The sequence below is a fragment of the Phlebotomus papatasi genome, chromosome 3 (assembly GCF_024763615.1).
Source record: "Phlebotomus papatasi isolate M1 chromosome 3, Ppap_2.1, whole genome shotgun sequence".
In the NCBI taxonomy this organism is placed as follows: Eukaryota; Metazoa; Arthropoda; class Insecta; order Diptera; family Psychodidae; genus Phlebotomus; species Phlebotomus papatasi.
This window is the reverse complement of record NC_077224.1, coordinates 37,441,296-37,461,265: the sequence shown is the minus strand read 5'-3', so window position 1 is coordinate 37,461,265 and position 19,970 is coordinate 37,441,296. Positions and strand designations below refer to the sequence as shown.

At 31.7% G+C, this 19,970-nt stretch overlaps 1 protein-coding gene across 2 annotated transcripts in view; it reads right to left on the bottom strand.

The window, feature by feature from the left end:
• The window catches only part of LOC129805549 (abhydrolase domain-containing protein 2), a 47,011-nt gene that overhangs the window by 20,044 nt on the left and 6,997 nt on the right, over positions 1-19,970 (bottom strand). The window lies entirely within an intron of this gene.

The following is a 19,970-nucleotide window of genomic DNA, read 5'->3' as shown; positions in this document are numbered from 1 at the left end:
TTTCTTTGGAATCTTTGTCTTCGGTAACTTTTGTTTTTTGATAACTTCCCAAAACACAGAAAATTTCCCTTTTCCCTGAAGGACGAAACTAAAAGCCTCCCAAAAACAGAAAATTTCCCTTTGTCCCGACAGGTGATACTGTTAACTTCCCAAAACACCCTTGTCCTAAATAACGAAACTAAAAATTTCCCAAAACAGAAAATTTCCCTTTGCCCCAAAGGACGACACTAAAAATTTCCCAAAATACAGAAAATTTCCCTTTGCCCTAAATAACGAAACAAAAAATTTCCCTTTGCCCCGACAGATGATACTGGTAAGTTCCCAAAACACAGAAAATTTCCCTTTGCCCCACAAGGCAAAACTAAAACATTCCCAAAACACAGAAAATTTTCCTTTGCCCTGAAGAACGAAACTATAAGCCTCCCAAAAACAGAAAATTTCCCTTTGTCCCGACAGGTGATACTGTTAACTTCCCAAAACACCCTTGTCCTAAAGGACGAAACTAAAAATTTCCCGAAACAGAAAATTTCGATTTGCCCTAAATAATGAAACTAAAAATTTCTCAAAACAGAAAATTTCCCTTTGCCCCAAAAGACGAAACTAAAAATTTCCCAAAACACAGAAAATTTCCCTTTGCCCTGAAGGACGTAACTAAAAACTTCAAACAACACCATTGTAATATCATTATTTTATTTAATAAAATCTATTTGTTTAAAATATATAAAAGACAAGATTTCCAGAGACAATGTTTCCAAAAACAAAGGTTACCGAAGACAAAGATTCCAAAGACAAATTGGAAAAAAAAACAAAATGGAAAAAGACAAAGATTCCGCAAACCCTTGGAAACTATGAGAGATAGAGGCCTCTTATTTAACACCCTCTTAAAGTTTGCTTTAGGCTCTAGATGTGCGAAATTTCACTTGAAAATGAAGAAAATTACTGCTCATTTCTAATTTTTTACTGACCAATTTTTTACTGAATTGAATATTTTTAATTTCTTATTTTTTATTGAACTTTTTACTGACGACTTAATTTTTTACTAAACAAATTTTATTTTCTACTGCTCATTTTAAATTTTTAACTGATCACTTTTTATTTTTTTACTGATCACTTTTTATTTTTTACTGATCAAATTTTATTTTTTACTGATCAATTTTAATTTTTTATTGACCATTTTTAATTTTTTACTGACCACTTTTTATTTTCTATTGATAACATTTTATTTTCTACTGATCAAATTTTATTTTTTACTGTTCAATTTTAATTTTTTGCTGATCACTTTTAATTTTTTGCTGATCACTTTTTATTTTCTACTCACCACTTTTTATTTTTGCTGACCACTTTTCATTTTTTACTGACCGCTTTTAATAAAGTATACTGCTCTTTTTTAATTTTTACTGATCTTTTTATACTTTTGCTGCCTTTTTTTTATTTTTTACTGACCATTTTTTTATTTTTTACTGATCATTTCGAATTTTTTGCTGACCAATTTTGACTTTTTACTACTCGTTTATTCAATGCCGTTTTTTATTGCAGCCACAATACCCAGTCATTGATTGATTGTCCATAGAAATGGCACTGAAAAAGTTTATTCTCATCATTTCAATCACTTTTACTTTGAAATTCTTTTCGATCAGACGCATATTTTTCACGATACTTGAAGAGATAAAGCTAAATAGACATAGAATAGGGTAAAACTGTACAAGGAAAAGGTTGTCTAGTCCTGTCTTTCTTCATGTACCTCCAGAACACGTTAAGAACTCCCACCTCAAACAAATCTTTAATGTCTTTCACCAAAAGGAGTAAGAGGCGTGTCCGGAATTAGGATGATGCTTGAGACAAAATTCTTCCTAAAATCATTTGTAAGGTTTACTAGAGGTCTCATTAGCTAAATGGACAGAGCCTTGAGCTTTGTAATTCAGGGGCCCTTGGGTCGTGCCTTAATCGAATTGCATCGTGCCATAAGTTGGAAACAATTTTTATTACCCACAAAAGCTATAAAGCTAAAACAAAAGTTACTCAAAGTATTATAAAAGAAAAAAAGACAAAAGAAAGGAGTAGAGAAAAATGTTAGTAGTGAGAAAGTTGTAAGACATCGCACACACGAGGAAATCAATACGTGTACGTGGTATTCCAGCAACAGGAAGAGTTTAAAGCACTAATATATAGCGAAATGATGGAAAATCATCCCAATTTTGCGGAAAATCGCCGAATTCACAAGTTCAAGTTCAAGTAGGTACTCTGAAAATTTTCCTGCGTCATCATTTTATTGTTCTTATCGATTTACTAAGAATTGAAAATGGTTTATAAAATCGTTGTAAAATAATCCGAAATTCGAATGGAGATAGTATAAATTGAATTTACAGTAAAGTTCTAGTTCTAGAGGGAAGTGGGGTACCTTTGAATTGGAGTAGCTTCGAAATTAGATTTTTTTCTCCTGTTTTTAAATGAAATTGAGCCTTATCACGATGTAATTTGATTGAGCTTAATTATATCATAATAACCTCCAGCTTCATTTAAAAATAAGAACAAAACTTACCCCTATTACCGTCGATACTGTATCGATTATTTTCCGATTAGAACTGCGATGTAGTCTAATAATAGGGTTGGACATTTCAAGATCTTTAAATTGAATCCAATCTTGACCAAATCAGTTGGGAAATAAACTCTTTAAGAATGATTTATTTTTTATTTTTGAAAATTCAATTGGAGAAATTTCTCGGTTATAGATATCGATTATTATAATCGAATTATATATATTGAAAAATACCACTGGAGCCTTAAAATTAAAAGGCAGATCCATAGATAATGTCCATGAGGGTCGTCGGTGATCGGATGTCGATATGTCTTACCGTTTGATCTCTACGTCGATAAGAGATATAACAAACAAATGGAAAACAAGCAAACATTTTGATGTAATTTTTCAAGAAAATCTTTAAATTATAAGTCTTGTCAATATACGAATTTGAGATTTGTTTGTAAGCGAGAATGGGGAAGTTCAGATATGAATTGCATATAGAACTTTTAAAAAAGTTTTACAAAAATATTATAAACAAAACCAAAGCTTAGTATATCTCATGAGTTTCAGTTAGGTTTAAGCTTAATAAAAACAGCAATAAGGATTCGTGGATTCAATTGACCTATGATGAGGTCTATGATTTCATTTGAATAGTAAAAAGTCTGAAAGTATTACACTGCGGGGCAATGTCAGGAAAAAATTAGTGGTTTCCGCTAAGTAAAAATTGTGTCCCGACCAAAGTTCTGAACACTAAAATCGCGAAAAGGTCAAAATCCCAAAAACGAAATCCAGAAAACCAAAATTTCGAATAGGGAAGAATAACATAGCCAATCAAATGTTAAAATCTTGTTATATCTCATATAAATCACATGGTAACGCACTATAAACTCTTTCCGGATCGTAAAAATATGTATCCAGTGAGCCAATTTTATAATTTTTTGATCAAAATTATTTAATTTCTGGGAATCCATTAAGCTCATGCAAAAACAATCTTTGTAATAATTCACAAAAAATCTGATTTTCTCAATTATACAACAGTCTAAAAAAGTTGTTTTTCTCATAGTATTCACATTTTTCTTTGGGTACCCTGAGTGAGTCCCAAAAGATTCGAAACAGTTACGTTATTGTAAATTAAATGAGTCTTGGATTTCCTGATAAACCTCAACCAATTCCAATCGGTTTTGAATCGGTAATGAACCGATTTAACTGATAACTAATTTTTGTCCGAAATTCAATTATTATATTACTCCTAAGGCATTTTGGGAAATTTTTTGAGTGAAATACGAATCAGTTCAAATCGGTTTTATGAACCGATAAGTAATTTTTGTCCGAAAACCAATTCTTTTACGCTTTAAACAATTTTGGGCAAATCCGTTGAGAACAGCTAAACGGTAAATAATGCGAAGGTACTTTTGAAGGTATAGGATAGGATCTAAGTCACGAGATCGATCACTTTGTAAAGCCTGGCTTTACCACCCCTTTGGATAATAAATCAACATATGAGAAAGGAATTGTATATTTTCGGATACCTAAAGAACCTAAATAGACTTAGCAAGTTTAGTATTATAAGGTTCATAAACGTTAGACGTTGTGAAAAGTGTTAAAAATAATTTCGACTTCGAGAAACTGCCCCATCTTCTAATATTTATTAGAATTTTACGTATTCTCTTCATATTCATTTCACATTATTGATTTACATCGGATTTTTTATTTATCAAGACATGAAGAATGTTTTTTTGTGACAAAGTACTCCATTATGAGCAGCTAATAAACAGGTACAATTCAGGCTAAGATGCCCCAAAAATGCCTATGTAATGTTCCAAAAATGTTTTAAATCTTGAAAAATGAAATAATATTATTTTATTTATTTTTAAGTCTAAAAAAAAACAGTTTTTATATATTAACTATAATTTCCAAGGAAATTAAGCTATCTGATTTTTGAATATTTTGAATATGAATTGTAAAAAACAGATTATTTTGTAGATTGTTTATGTTAAAAATTTCATCTAGCAAATACATCAAACCAATTAAAATTTTTAAAGCGTTAGATTATAGTTTATTTAATTTTATGAGATTAAAGTACAATGCAAAGTTGAAAGTTTCTTTCATAATTTATTTTAAGTATTCCAGTAACATTGAATTTCTATGACCATATGGTATGAGAATTATAAGTAAGTAACAATGTAGATAACTTTATTTTATTAACTTAAAAAAAGCCGAAATATTCTCTAGAACTTGAAACCTATAAAAATTATATAATTTGTTTCAGAGCTTCTAAAAAAATTTATTATGCCCATTTAATTATATTTATTAAAAAAAAATCAAGTATACAGCTTTAAGAGAAAATTATCAACTTAGATAGATAATTATAGATATTTATTCATCAGCAATGCTTATAAGGAACATCGCAAATACATTGTAATTATTAGCTTTTATTATGTAATTATATTCTTTTATACTTTAGTCGTTAGTCAAATTAAGGTGAAATAAACTACATAAGTTTATCATGAAAGTTTTTATTATGAATAAAAGAATTCACGTCACAAAAATTAAGTTAGTTTCATATTTAAGGATTTTACGACCTATCGTATTAGTGAGAAAATACTTCTGATAAATTACTATGCTTTCCCACCTTTGTCTAAATTATACACTAAAGATATTTATGTTAACAACGATTTTAAAGGCAAACTTTCATATTATTGATTTGGTCATAAAATGAAGCAAAAATTGCTCATAAATCACTTTAAAGTTTTATACCACGCCAAAAGATGTCAAGATGGTTCATTATTTCTTAATTTTCCCTTAGTTATACTTCATTATTTTCATGAAATAAAAATTTATAGTATTTTAAAATTCGATTTTTATGGCTCCGGTACACCTTTTAGATCAGGAAAATTGCAAGAAGTCAAAATTCGAATTCTTTTCTTTCTCACATGCTTTATATGTCTATCTTACTCTTTCCCACTCTTCTTCTTCTTTTAAACATCACCAACAAATTCAATTTAGCTTAATCGATAAAATGAGATAGATATATGCAAAAGTCGTGAGAAAGGTGTGCCGGAGCCATTACTGGATATTTTCATTAAAGTTACTACTCAGTCTGTTTTAACTCTTAGTAGAAAAATTTCAAAATTCCAATTTTTCAGCTGGTTAAAAGATTCAAAGAAGGTTTAAAAATTTATCTCAACTAAGAAAATCATTACGTATTGAGTAGATTATTCTCTCAAACATTAAAAATTTCTACAAATTGTTACGAGAAAATTAGCTTGCTCAATTAAATTACATACGTAAGTTAGAGGTCATAGGGGACTATACTAAAATATTTTCGAATAAAAATTTACAAAAAAAATGCTAATTTGTCAAAATAATTTAAACAATTTTATGTATTTTTAATGTTTGTCAATTTATGCCCAGCGCCAAGCGTCTGGCAAGTTGTCCTTTTTATATGGAGCTATTTGAAGCCAATTCCTAAATTGATCTTGGACTCGGCTCACAGTGCTCCAAGGAAAAAAATTATTTAAACAAAAATTTAGTATATTTATCCCTCCATACGGAAAGATATCTTATAATACGGAAAAACTTCGCACTTTTTAAATATTTAGCATAACGATCACGAGTGCAGAAAAATTCCCATACGCATTTGTATGTGAAAGTAAGAAATTGGCTTCAACTTTGAAGGCCACTCGCCGGGGACTAGCCCAGCGCACAATAACTTTATTGTTTGTAAACATGTTTTCATAATTTCCTATGAGAGAGAGCGAGATGACTAGATATACGTTTCATTCACACTCACTGAAATGTCAAAAACATATTTACAAAACAAAAGTTATTGTGTGTTGGGCATTACGTAAATCTCCCAGGAAGAACATACTTCTACAAGCATTAAAACACAATTTCACGCAAAAAAAACCGACCAAACCCATGCTTTATCTCATCCAAAAGTACTTTTGATGAATCATTTGAGTTTGAACTGTTTTATTATTGGATCGATTGAAAGTTTATTAAGAAATGTGATGATTTGATTGCGTCGGAACCACAGAAATTTTCTTGTTTAGTAGAATCTAAAAATAGTTGCAGAAATAATTGTTCCATCATTTCTTTGAGCACATCTTCTCATCTAAAGTATTCCCTCTTTCGCTAATAATTAATCGAGTGTTTAACTAATAAAATTCGTCTTTTTGAAACTTCTCAAGAAAGAAAACATAGCGTGACAAAATTTCTTCTTCCTGCCAGGGACTCTTTAGTTTCTTCTTCATAACTTTACCATTTTAACGTTTTTTCTTAGACAAATGACTTTGTATAAAGGAAAATTCTCAAACATTTCCAATTTTTAAAATCATTAAACAATGCCATTGAATTAGGAAAATTTTGGCATTTAAAATTTAATTACCCTTTTCAAAATACTTGCGAAATATCATCTAAATGGAAAATTTTCTTCTCCTCTTGGAGTATGGAAACTTTTAAAGTCATTAATAACCCCCTTTTATCGTCATTTGAGAGCTTTTCATTGCACTATCTCTCTCCACTCCATCGCCTTTAGATAAATTTGCCGGTTTAAGTAAAGTTGCTTTTATGTCACTCCCCCTATTAATCATACAGCTGAGATTTTCACTCTATTTTGTGTATAAAACATTTCCATTGCAATTTATGTTGAAATTGATGATTTTTACTCAATTCTTTATAGACTAATTTTGAATCCAATATTGACGACAAACCATTAATTTTTTATCCTCATTTTCATTACTTATTACAAATTTTGTCAATGTAATACTATTTTTTTTAGAAAATTGGAATTGAAAAAAAGAAGTAAAATTACATTGAGAAATTATTTTTATAAATATTTTTAGTACATTTTTTTGAAAGTCACTAACCAACCAATTTCGATAATGCTCTTTATTCAACAAAATTGTATTTGAACTTGAGTGATGGAGCAATATTTGTAGCGCAAAATATTCTTAGATTGTTGTGAAAATAGAAAAATGTATTTTTGGCATTTTTACCAGACACAAAAGCCTCGCAAAATGATGAATGATGTCTGAAAAATTATTGTAATTGAATGTATATTTGAAAATTACCAAAATATTTAGTATTTATGGAGACGTAAATACATTATATTCTCAAAGTCGAGATAATAATACAAGTCGTTCTGTTGCAATGGAAGAAGCATATCTTGGACAATAAAATAAAGTAAATTTAATGCCGTGTAAGAATATTGCATCATCATCACGTTCTCTAATTGGCCGGAGCTTTCAGTGTTTTGAAAACTTAAAGCTCTGGCCAATCAGAGATCGTGATGTGGGTTAAATATATTATGAGATTAAATATTTAGGTATAAAAACAATTATAATTAGTTTTTTTTAAGTGAAATAACTAATAGCCTGTACACACTAGACAATTGCCTACGCTTATGTAGGAAAAACTATTAAAAAAATGTAGAAATCTCTTGTTTGACACCATAAAGAAATAGAACATCGTAAAAAGCATATTATGTTAAGCTTTTATCCAAACTGTGCAAAATGTTTCTTGTCATCAATGTCTCAGCGACAGCAATTATTATTTCTAGGTTATTTGAAAAGATTTTAATGATCATATACAATATTTTTAATATGATGATGATATGAATTTTGATATGTTGTGCATCTTATGTTTTTTGCGATATTTTATTTATTTTATAAACAAAAAGTAACTTAAGAAAAGTTGGTAAAGTGCCCGTGGCTTTGCGAGTTGCTTAAATTCCCGAGAAAAAGCTCTGTCTAAAATATTCTTATTCTCAAAGGACATTGGGCAAAACGGTCCAACCTTTCGCCACGAATGAGACCTATACCATCGAATAGGTATTGGCAAAGAGGTAGCAACTTTTGTTCCGGGACCAACCCCAAAAATATGTAAGAAAAGTACTACAGCATAAAACATATGTTATAAGAATTGTAATGATTTTTTTTGCAAAACTCCTTTTATACAATAACGGTTAATCGTATATTAGTCGTTTCTAAGAATAATTTGTAAAGAAGGACTCAAAGAAAATTTTCCTGGAACAAACCATATCTTTATCACTTCATTTTCCCTGCAATTTTCCAGATCATCCTTATAAATCTTTTACGATCCTTCAAACTCATAAAAAAAAGGATTGTATCTAGGGAAATGTCTCTTATGCAGTACTATTCTTCTTGAAAAAGGAATATTAAAACCTCTAAAGATCGCAGGGTCCTAAAAGATACCGTTATTTAAATACTTTGAGTATTTCAGATAAAAGAAATGTTTTAATTAATTATACTGAGAACTTTTTGTTAAATTTCTTTAGTAACGGTACCCTTACATCCCTATGAACTTCAGCAAACTTAGCTCCTTTTTTAAGGAGAATATTTCTCTAAAGACAGCAAAAGGATGCAATCGAGGAAATACGTTTGACGGAATTAAATAATATTCGAGCATTTTTGAGGAAAATCTGGATACAAGAGAGATAGGGATACGGTTTCTTTTGGGAAAATGTTCCTTGAGTTCAGTTCTCTTTCAGAAAACGTTCTTTAGCGCCAACAACTTACGATATGCCGTTATTTGAAAAAAGCAAGTTTCATAAAAATAGTTCTATCAATTTCTTAAGAACCCTTACTTAAAAATATCTGAAAAAGTTGACGTGATGGACCATAAGTTTCTTCGGGTCATATGTTCAAGATACACCAAGGACTCCGAAAATATCTGTGGTTTGCCATTAAACGAAAAAAGTTTTCGTTTTGTTGCCCTGTAATGTGCGATGACTTTAAAATATGACAAGTTTGTATGGGAACTATCAGATAGAGCAGTCATAGGGAAAATCTGAAAATATATATTTGAAGCTAAGTCATACATCGACTTTGAATGGCTCCTTCAAATGGCATCCTTTAAATGGCTATATCTCCAACTCTACTGAACTGATTTAATTCTACACTATAAGATAAAGTTGAAAACCTTTAAATGGTTACTTTCAATTCTTTAGAACTGAAGAAGTTCGTAAAACCAGCACCAGAGTCACTGTAAAGCCCAAAATAGACACAGGGATCGGCTTAGGGATCAGCCCGAAAAATGAGGATTGGTGTCGATCCAAATTTTACGAGCTGAGTATTCTCTAGGATCAGCCTGTGTCTATTTTCGGCATAATCTCAAAAATGTCAAAAAACATGAAAAATCTCAGTTCTTAAGAAATTTCAAGCAAAGATATCTCAAAGAAAAGTGATGTCCTACATTAGGTACATTTTTTGTATTTCACAAAGAATTTTATTAGATAAAATTTTGTTTGTATATAATTTATGATATCTTTACTCTCTAAAACAAGAGATTCTCAGAACCACCATGTGGTGTCACCGGTGTCACTAAAGTTGTAGATTTTAATCTAATGCACCATAACAAGCTATAAGTTTCTTGGTATCATTATAATAATGCGTAATAAAATTCTTCTAGGATAGATTAGAAAATTTAATTTGCCGCAAAAGTAATATCCAATTGAAATACTTTATAATTTAGTAAAAAATAAGTAAAAATTACACCTAAACACTTGAACAATGATTTATTTCACCATGTAATCACAAAAAAAATGGTTGCCATCGGTAACAAAATTCCGTATAAATGTCGAAAACTAAAAAAAAATCCGCTAACTCAACTTTGAACACATAAAAAGAGCATAATCAATTGATAAACTTTCTTTTTGCTTTGTCTAATTTTTCTGCGTAAATTTAATCCCCAGATCCGCTTCTTATCAGAAAAGCTCAGTAGAGCGTGCCTTCATTGCAAATTCCAAACACTACCTTATTCCGTTTCCATGTGAATTTTCTAGTGCGAAATTCAGTGAGGAAGAACAGTGTGAAAAGGACATAACTTCATAAATGTCATACAACATGAACTAACAAACATATGCCTAATTTTCCCACACTTTAAGCTCTGCTCACAAGACAATTCCCTTGGAATATTTTTGAAAAATTAAACATTTCATGCTTGCTTGGTGTCTCAACTTCCCAACCCCAAAATTGATTGACGACACGATCGATTGTCCATGTCCATCTTCTGCACCAACTCTTCCTCTCCCCCATTTTAATGACAATTGAAATATTATGAGTGGGACTTTGTATTCATTAATAAACGATAAGGTAGACACACTCTTGTTCGGCTTTTTCATGATTACTTAAGCAGCTAATTTTTTTTCTCTTATCTCTTTCTTTTTTTTTCATGCCGATGATTCACACGTTCAACTTACATGACTGAGTTTATGAATTCTTGCCATATCTTTCAATTTAGAATTTATCTAATTTTATCTTTGCAAATAATGCCGTTCATTCTTTATTCAAAACCATTCGCTTTATATAGCAATAACAGGCAATTTGTGAGAATTTAGAAAATTGCCTCTCCTTTCATTGACTCGATATCATACGATCCATGGAATGATATTATTTCGCAGAGTGTCTCTGGGTGAAAAGAACATGTGTCTCTTTTATGAAGTCAATTCATAAATTTTAGCGCAATTTTTATTAATTCGCCTTCTTGTTTTTGTTTATAACGATATGCCTATATTTCAATTTTTATTTTATTTAACATTTAATTTAAATAGCGGAACGTATAACCGATAATTCTATTAAAAATCAAGTCAAATAAAAATCATTATCTAAACGAGGAGATTTTGATTAGAAAGCATTGCATAGATAAACAAAGAGATCAAACGGTTAGAAATAGAGATTTGGGACCTTCCGGACACCCCGCATCATAAGTCGATCTAAGGACAGTTAACATGTCCCTAATAAATCCATATTCTTGCTCGAAAACGCCTCGTGTGTTTTGGGTATGCATTAGCTTTACCCAAGCGGAATTTTGTAGTTATACGAAAATACCGTTTAATCATTCCATGTTTTCCATGATCAAAAGAATAAAATGAAGAAAACGTTGAAACGGTTTTGGAATTTTTGTCATGTCTGAATGGGTACCACTTCGATATGAACCGGTTACGAGCCGATCGTAAACAGATAAGTAATTTTTATTCGAAAATCAATTGCAATTTCGCAAAGTATGGGACGTTTTGCTATCCCTTTATTTTAATGAGTTAAGTTATACGGCTTCAGACTTAAGGTTTAGCTATATGGCTTAACTACTCTAATTTTTTGAAAAAAATTAACTTAGGATTGGATTATTAAGGACAAATGATCTAAGCGTTTCAAGAAGCAATAAAATTGCTCGCTATTTAAGATTTTCAGACATTCGGGAACTGGGCTAAACCTCTAGTCTGAAACCGGCCTTAGAGTGCATAAGATTGTTATTACACATTTTCGGTCAATAAATATAAGAAAAATCATATAATCCGTAAAAAAAAATATTTTGAAAGGTATAAAATTCAAAATTAGTCAGAGGTTTATCTATAAAATCAATCTTTTAGGTCTTAACACGTAAAATGTATAAAAATTGCGAAAGAGTTTCAAAATTATTTTAAGATTCTTTTAAATCAGCAATTTTTCTATTAGTCTCTGTATTTGCAGATTTTTGCAAGAATTATGACCAGCGCACAATAACTTTTGTTTATAAACATGTTTTCAAAATTTCCCAAGAGAATGAGCGAGATGATTAGATCTTGCTCTCCCTCACTCTCATTGAAAAATCAAAAAGCATGTTTAGTAAACAGAAGTTATTGTGCGTTGGGCATTGTGTACAACACACAATAAATTTTGTTTTTTAAATATGTTTTTTTGACATTTCAATGAGAGTGAATGAAGCACAGAACTAGTCATCTCGCTCTCTCTCATAGGAAATTTTGCAAACATGTTTACAAACAAAAGTTATTGTGCTTTGGTCATTACTGATCCAAGTGACGATTTGTTGTTTTATTTATAAATCAGCAAATAAACACGAAGCAAAGGTGTCTTATTGATAAAAATTATTTACTGTCAGTTTAATTACTAATTTTTCACCATGTTTTTTTTCAATTTATTTCATTATTGGCTTTTAAAAATCATATGATATGATTTTTCAAACTTGAAGAAATATTTTTAATAGAAACCGATTAAATGGTATCATGTGCAACATTATTGCATTTTCTTGAAAAAAAAAGGAAAAAGAACTTACAGTTGTGCTAAAAAAAGCGCAAGAAATTATTGGTTGACCTAATAAATGAACCAATTTGGCACAAAACTGAAAACTTTTCACTGTCTTGACACAACAATTCCTCATTCAATAAATCATTTTTGCACTGAATAAAAAGCACAATATTGTGAAGTAAATAATGAGGTATGTAGCTCTTCAATTGACTGATTCTTAGTATTGACACTCCATTGATTGTCAATTCTCTCCAATAGTAGTGAAAATATTAAAGCCAATATCTTGAGCTCATTGAAGGTGAAAAGTGCTTTTCTTTTCATACTATAGTACTTTTATATTTTTTTTTGTCTTCAACGAAAGGAAATAACCAGAAGAATAAAGGGAGAGTGTTGATGAAAAAAAATGCCATCTTCATTACTATCACCGACCTTTCACTCTGACCCTGATAAAATGAAATAATTATAGGTGATTGAACGAATTGAAAATGAAAACACACAGCAGGGCCTTATCGAATGGACTTTATCTCTTTCGCAAGTTTCATCTAAAACAACAACAACAAAAAAACTCTGCTCAATGACCAAAGAAAATTTATTGGTTTTTTCGGTATTTTTAGTCATTTTCTTGTTACTTCTGGTCATATGAGAATTTTTGTGGGAAAATAGCGCCTGAATTTCAATCTGTAATTTATGGGTGTCGTTCAAACTGTTGTTGATCGTATGATTTGATTTGATGATATATTCATGAAATTATTGATGAGAAAAGTTTTAACCCATTGAAGACCACGATATAATAAAATAACACGCAAAATATAATTATTTTTTCTCTTGAATTAAATATTTCATCTCATCTGGGTCAAACAATTAAGCAAGTTCGGTTCTTTTTTCAGTTATTAATTTACCCATAGCTTGAATGTTAATAATTTTATTTGGTTTTCGTATAAATGTAATTTTTTCCATAAATAGGATGTTATTTTTTTGATTCTTATCATACTATTAATAATTATGACATGACTTAAAGCCTAAGTAATTAGATTATGTATTAAATAAGCCACAATTCATTTGAATTTTCTGTGAATTTGTTAATAGGGGAGACCGGGGAGGTATGGGACAGGGGTAGTGTGGGGCAAGGCGATTTTTTCATTCATTTTTGAAATAAAATGGGATTTAATTACTACTCAATCGTAGGCAACATTGAGATGTATGTTGACTAAAAGAATGGATATCCTCAGTTTTATTGTTTTAATTCTATGAACACTTTTTTAAAAATTGATAAAAATTGTATATCTTTGATTTCTCAGTTTTGCTCTTTGTATTTTATATCAGCGATATATAATCAAAAATTTTTTATCACATTTAGTAGCAGTGTAATCTGGGAACATATTTTTATAAAAGTTTCAGAGAATATACGCTCTTGGTTTGTACTTAAAGGTTTTAAATACCAAAACACACGTGGGGATGTTTGGGACACCTGATAGGGGATGAATGGTTGATGTTTGACAAGATTGTAGGTGGCGCGCAAATTGTTACTGTCAAAATTGAGAGTAATTCCCAATTTCTACTGGAAATCTCCCTCTTGTACAAACTTTACCAGTGGAGCAGATGGCTTTAACTACAGAAACAAATAAACATCCTTGTCTTGGGAATCAATAATTTCTTTTCCAGAGGATATTCGATCTTTGCCCAATCCCGTTAAAAACAATATTCTCGAAAATTTCTCGAGCAATATCCTCTAAAATTTTCACAAGTTCTCCAGAAATGACAAAGCGAGAGCTTATTCAGATAAATAAGGAAGAAAATAGATACCATGCAGTCGTCGTAAAATCAAACAGGAATCCGTCAATGAGTTCAAAACTAAAATTTGCAAAAAAATCTACTCGGCTGAGGAATTTGATGATCAGGATTGCAATATTTGGAATAAAAAAAGCAAAGAAAGGTAGATGGAAAATAAGAAGAAAATACTTTAAATAAAATTAATTGACAATAAATGTCTCTACTGTACAAATAAAATTGATATTAATTTCTAAGTATGAAATAAAAGATTAAACATTTTTTATTTCTATTAGAAATATTTTTAATCTAGTATTTAAAATTAATTAACGTGTTCTAATAATGCAAATTATGCGAGAAAACACGCGTTCCAAACATAAGGAAACTCAGTTGTCAGCACATGACTGTTCTTAAGTGCTTCTCCATTATCGATTTTTCTTTGTGTTAATTCCTGCCTAGACTGCTTTCCCTAAGGCTCTTGACACACTTGCGACTTAAGCCGAGAGACGGCTTAGTGGAAAATGATAGTAATGTGATTTAACCATTATTTCGAACATAATTACACTAAGCCGTCTCTCGGCTAATCCTCAAGTCTGTCAAGGCCCTAAGCCTTGTCGTGTTTTAAAACTACCAAATAGAAGTACTTGAGAACAGTCAAGTGAAAAAATATGTTTAGGAGAAAAATTTCCCCTGTTAACATATTTTTTATGCACACTTTACTACTCTCAAGTACTTCAAGATACAGTAGAGTCTCGCTATAGTCCATATTTGGTTTCAAATTTGACACTTGGGTCGCACTATAGTCCATGTAATTTTTTAAAATTATCAACGATTTTTAGTATTGAAATTGCTCGACGGCCTTCCACTTTCTTTGCGATTATGGTACTTGTCCTTGCTCTCTTCATTGTGGATCACAATTATCACAACTACTTAATAAAGTTTGCCAAAAATATTAAAATAATTATGCATGTCGCATACTAAAAAACATAACCTAACTTAAAATCAATGTTTTGAAATCAACGGTCGATAAATTGTGGACTATAGAGCGATGGCCTATAGCGAGACTCTACTGTAGTTGACTTTTCTTTGTGATGGTTTTTTGCCAGGACTATTTGGTGGTTTTAGAACACGACGAAGACTGAGGAATACAGTCGAGACAGGAACCAACACAAAGAAAAATCGATAATGCGGTTGAAAACAGTCATGTGCTAAAAAAACATGTTTACTTTTCATTAGAATAACACAAATATTCAAATATGCCATACCATTGGAACCTAATTTATGAAATTATTTTTAATACACCCCCAAATGTATGCAAATTGGCTTGAGGCTGTTTAAATTTAAAATGCATTTCTTCAGTTATCCCGACAAATTCCATGTATTACGGCGTTCCTGTAACTCTTTCGAAAGAACCCTTCTACGGGTATATAAATTTTCTGTGTGTAAAAAATTAAACCAATGTGAAATATTAAAAAGATTAAAACTATAAAAATCTTGACTGGTTCCCTCTAACTGAAAAAAGGGGGAATGGATTCATGGATTAATATTATGTTTGGGCGGTGCTTACTGATATACGAAAAATTCCATGAGATGGCTTATATATTTTCTGCCTTGTTTTTCAAAGTGAAAAATTATTCGAAAGTGAGTACAGGGGTCATGAGATTGTGCATATATTCAGGATTTATAGTATAAAGCCATTTCAGGCTGTTTTTTCAGTTCAGATAATACATAATCCTGGGAGCCGTACTCGCATCATTTTGAAAAACAAGGTAAGAAAAGAAGTGGCCCAATTTCAAAACTGCCCCACTTCCTTAACCCTGTAACGACGAGACAGTTTTCGCGGAGCGAAAATCAGCAAAAAAATGAAACCAATGAACAAAACCAGCAAAAGGTTTTATATCTGGCCTTCGAAAAGCCAACAGATTCTGATTTGGTGTATTAGGTGAGATTCTTAACAATCTCACCTACTATAATCCTAACAAAATTTCATGTCGTCCGATCGACCTCAAATTTGGCCAAAATGTGTTTCAGCACTTCCTGATCACGAATATATATGTGGCTAATTTACGTTCCCGGCCGGCCGGCCGGCCGCTCTTTGGAGCTTAATAGCTCCTAAACTAAAAAAGATATCGACTTGCGGTTTTCGGCAAAGGTTATATATCGGGTGAAAATTGCAACTTGGTGCATAGACCCCCCACCCCCCACCCCTCCTTCCGCCATTTTGAAGACCCCCCTTTTTTGTTTTCTCAATAGCTCCGCCCCTATGGCATCGAGCGGGCTCAAATTTTAGTATGTTATAGCTGGGCCTTAGAGCTTTCCATCAATACCAAACTTAAGGTCCCCTGACCCCCCAGACCCGAGCTATAAGGGTCCAAAAAAAATTTCTTAAAATGGCCATAACTCCGGTTCTAATTGTCAGAATTTAAAAAGTGAGGGCTTTTTGGAAAGCTCTCGTGAAATGCCACTTCCCCTTCTAACATCGCAAGTTCATAAAACCACCGCTAGGGGCGCTTTTTTTAAAAAGAAAATTTTTAAATCTTAAAAGTTAAATAACTCAAAAATTCCATTGTGCATCGGGCTGAAATTTTAGTATGTTGTAGCCGTTGATTATACCTATCAAACAAAAAAAACCTTAAGTCGATCCATAACCCCTGACCCGAGCTATAAGGGGTCAAAGTTCGAACATTGACCGGCCTCTATCTCCGGTTCTAATTAACATATCGACCTAAATTTTACCTTTTTGGTTTCGTCTCGATGAGCACTTTCAGATGGATGTTCAAAAAGTCACCACAGGTGGCGCTGTGATAGCGTCAAAATTCATCGAAATTCAAAGTCACTTTTCTCAAAAACGGCATTGTGCAAGTTAATGAAATTTTAGTATGTTGTAGTCCAGTCTAGGACGTTTCCAAAATGGTGCGTATGCGCGCTGTGGTTTCAATAGAACCGGAGATATGAGGGGTCAAAGTTCACAAAATTCAAAAAATTATATCTCCGGTTCTATGTGACCGATTTTGATGAATGAGGGCTTAAAAGAAAGATCTCACCAAATGCTACAACTTTCTAGAATGTTTGAACTTCGTGGGACCAACACCAGGGGCGCCACAGTCGCAAAACCAATTTCAATATCACATAACCTCAATTATCTCGACTGTCGCTGAACCGATTTTGATGATTACTTCGACATAATTGTAGAGCACATTTGTCTCTACATTTCGTCCATACATCATTTTCCACTCAGACTACGCTATCACTTCGATTTTGCCGTTTAAGTGTGAAAAAATTGATTTTTCCCATAATAACGCTTTGAAATCACTCAGATGCCAATTTGACTGCCTCTACTCCACCAAGACACTTAAAATGGGGTTTTAAATGGAAAGTCCCACAAAATACAACAATTCATTGATATAGTTGAAGTTCAACAAATGACTACTTGGGGCACTCTGGATGAAAAAACGAGTTAAGAAACAAAAAACCTCGCTTATCTTGGCTTCTGAGTAATCGATGAGTTCAAGTTCTACGGCAAAATTATAGAGAACATTCTGGTCTACATTTCACCCATATAACACTTTTCTATCAGTTCATCCAAATCCTTGATATTTTGGTTTAAATACAAAATTTGTATAATTTCACGAATTTGATTCAAGATAACTGAATGGCGTCTCCCAACTTCAGCTCTAAATCGAATTTGCATGCACTCCGAGTTAGCTCACGTTAAGAATCTCACCTACATAAGCCGGTTAGGATTATCTGTCCCTTTTTTGTCTCTATGAACGATAGGGACAAAGATAACCTAAAAAATTAAGTAATTTTTCTGAGAATACTAATGAATGATAATTTTCAATCTAATGAAAAATATTATGTTTGAGTATTGTAGTTTCTTTTCCCAAAACGGTTTTGCTTAAAAAAAAATGCAAGTATTAAAAATATTTAAAATTAATTTTCATTATGAGAATTTAAAAATTCGTCATTTTTTAGCTCAAAAATTTACTATATAGCAAATAGTTGGAGACTTCCAAAAAATATCCTAAATTCCTTCAACCTTCTACTTTACAATTATGTACAGACATAAGAAAAAATAACTTTAAGTAGTCAGGAAAAATTATTTTCTTTATGGGACACCGGTGTTCCAATAGTCTTTAAAGGGTTAAAGAAAACTTTTATGTCATCTCTTTGCTTTATTTAATGTTAAACTGAGGGCGTAGCCTATTTCTTGAATAGGCAGGACACTTTAAGATATTACTTACGAGTAAAATAGTAAGATAAGTTTAGATAGATTAAGAAGAATTCAACAATTCCCGTATAAAATTTGTTTCATTTCCTAAAGGGGGCGTGGCTTAAATTTTCTTTTTTAACATGAATTAATATAGACTAGAAAGTTTAAGCTATCAGTCCAGGCAAATGCAGAAGTGAAAAAAAGAATAATCTAAATGTTTTTAACCTCTTAAACATATTATAATTAATTAGGCTATAATTTTATTTTAATTGACCCGTGGTTTTAATTAAGTAATACATACTTTTTAACAGAAAAAACACGGGCTGTTTTTTCTGTAAATCTCTTCGTGAATCTCTCGAATAAACTTGACAGTGAACTACTTTGCCCATTTCTTGCTCATTAAGACATATAGAAATATCCATTTGAGATTATTGTCCAAGCTCTTCTATTACCTGGTATGTCTTTTGCGCGATTATAAACTTTTTTTTAGGACAAATAAAATTGCTTTGAGTATTTTCCTTTCTTGTTAAGAATTATCATGCAGAACATTGCCTTCCGCAATGTCGTCAGTGAAATATAAAAATTTTTATTGAATCAATCGGTCAAGAAATTGAGTATTGTGGCTTCTACGTCTTTGTTTTCCCTCTTGAATTTTCCTTGGAAAATCGAACTAGTAAATTCCCTTCGTGACTCATGCAATTTTTCAAGGGTTTTTTTCTTGTCTTCCTGATTAGCAAGAGTCACTTAATGGTTGTCTGGTCAGAGATTAAGTAAGGGAGAGTGAAGGAAATTAAATCAAATTCCCAGTTGATTTTTTTTTTTTTGGAAAGGCACTATAGTGTGAGATTAAAATAACCGAGATCTTGGAAAGCGGGCAGAGAAGCACAACTGGTGGTGGTGGCCCGACAAGATTACTCTTGTTAAGGGTGTGTTGATGAACTCGTAGCTCAGGATCGACTGACGTTCTGTTGAGAGCGCACCATCTAAGGCACATAAGCTTAAAGATGCACACCCTTCACCTCCCACTCAGAGGGCTAACCCTAAGGGACAAGGCACATTACGTACCCAATGAGTCTTTGGGAATTCAAAATAACGGCAGGGTCTTTAGCCGCGGAACCGATTAGTCTTACATTCGGCCATCCTGACTGGATCAATGACCTCATTGATTTTTGGTAGTTAATATAGAAATTTGAACAGAGGCCATGATCTTGGAGAAATAATAAACGGAAATGGAATGCCTATCGGTTCCTTATAGTGAATAAGCGACGCTGTAATTTCATTCTCTTTTGTGTTTGGTCTTTGACCATTTTTACCTCAAACATTGCATTTCATTCCATTGTAAGGATTTCATATCAGATTTTGGAATTTCATTCGAGTCGATTAATTCATTTCGATCAATGTATATCATTCAAAATCGACCAAGTCA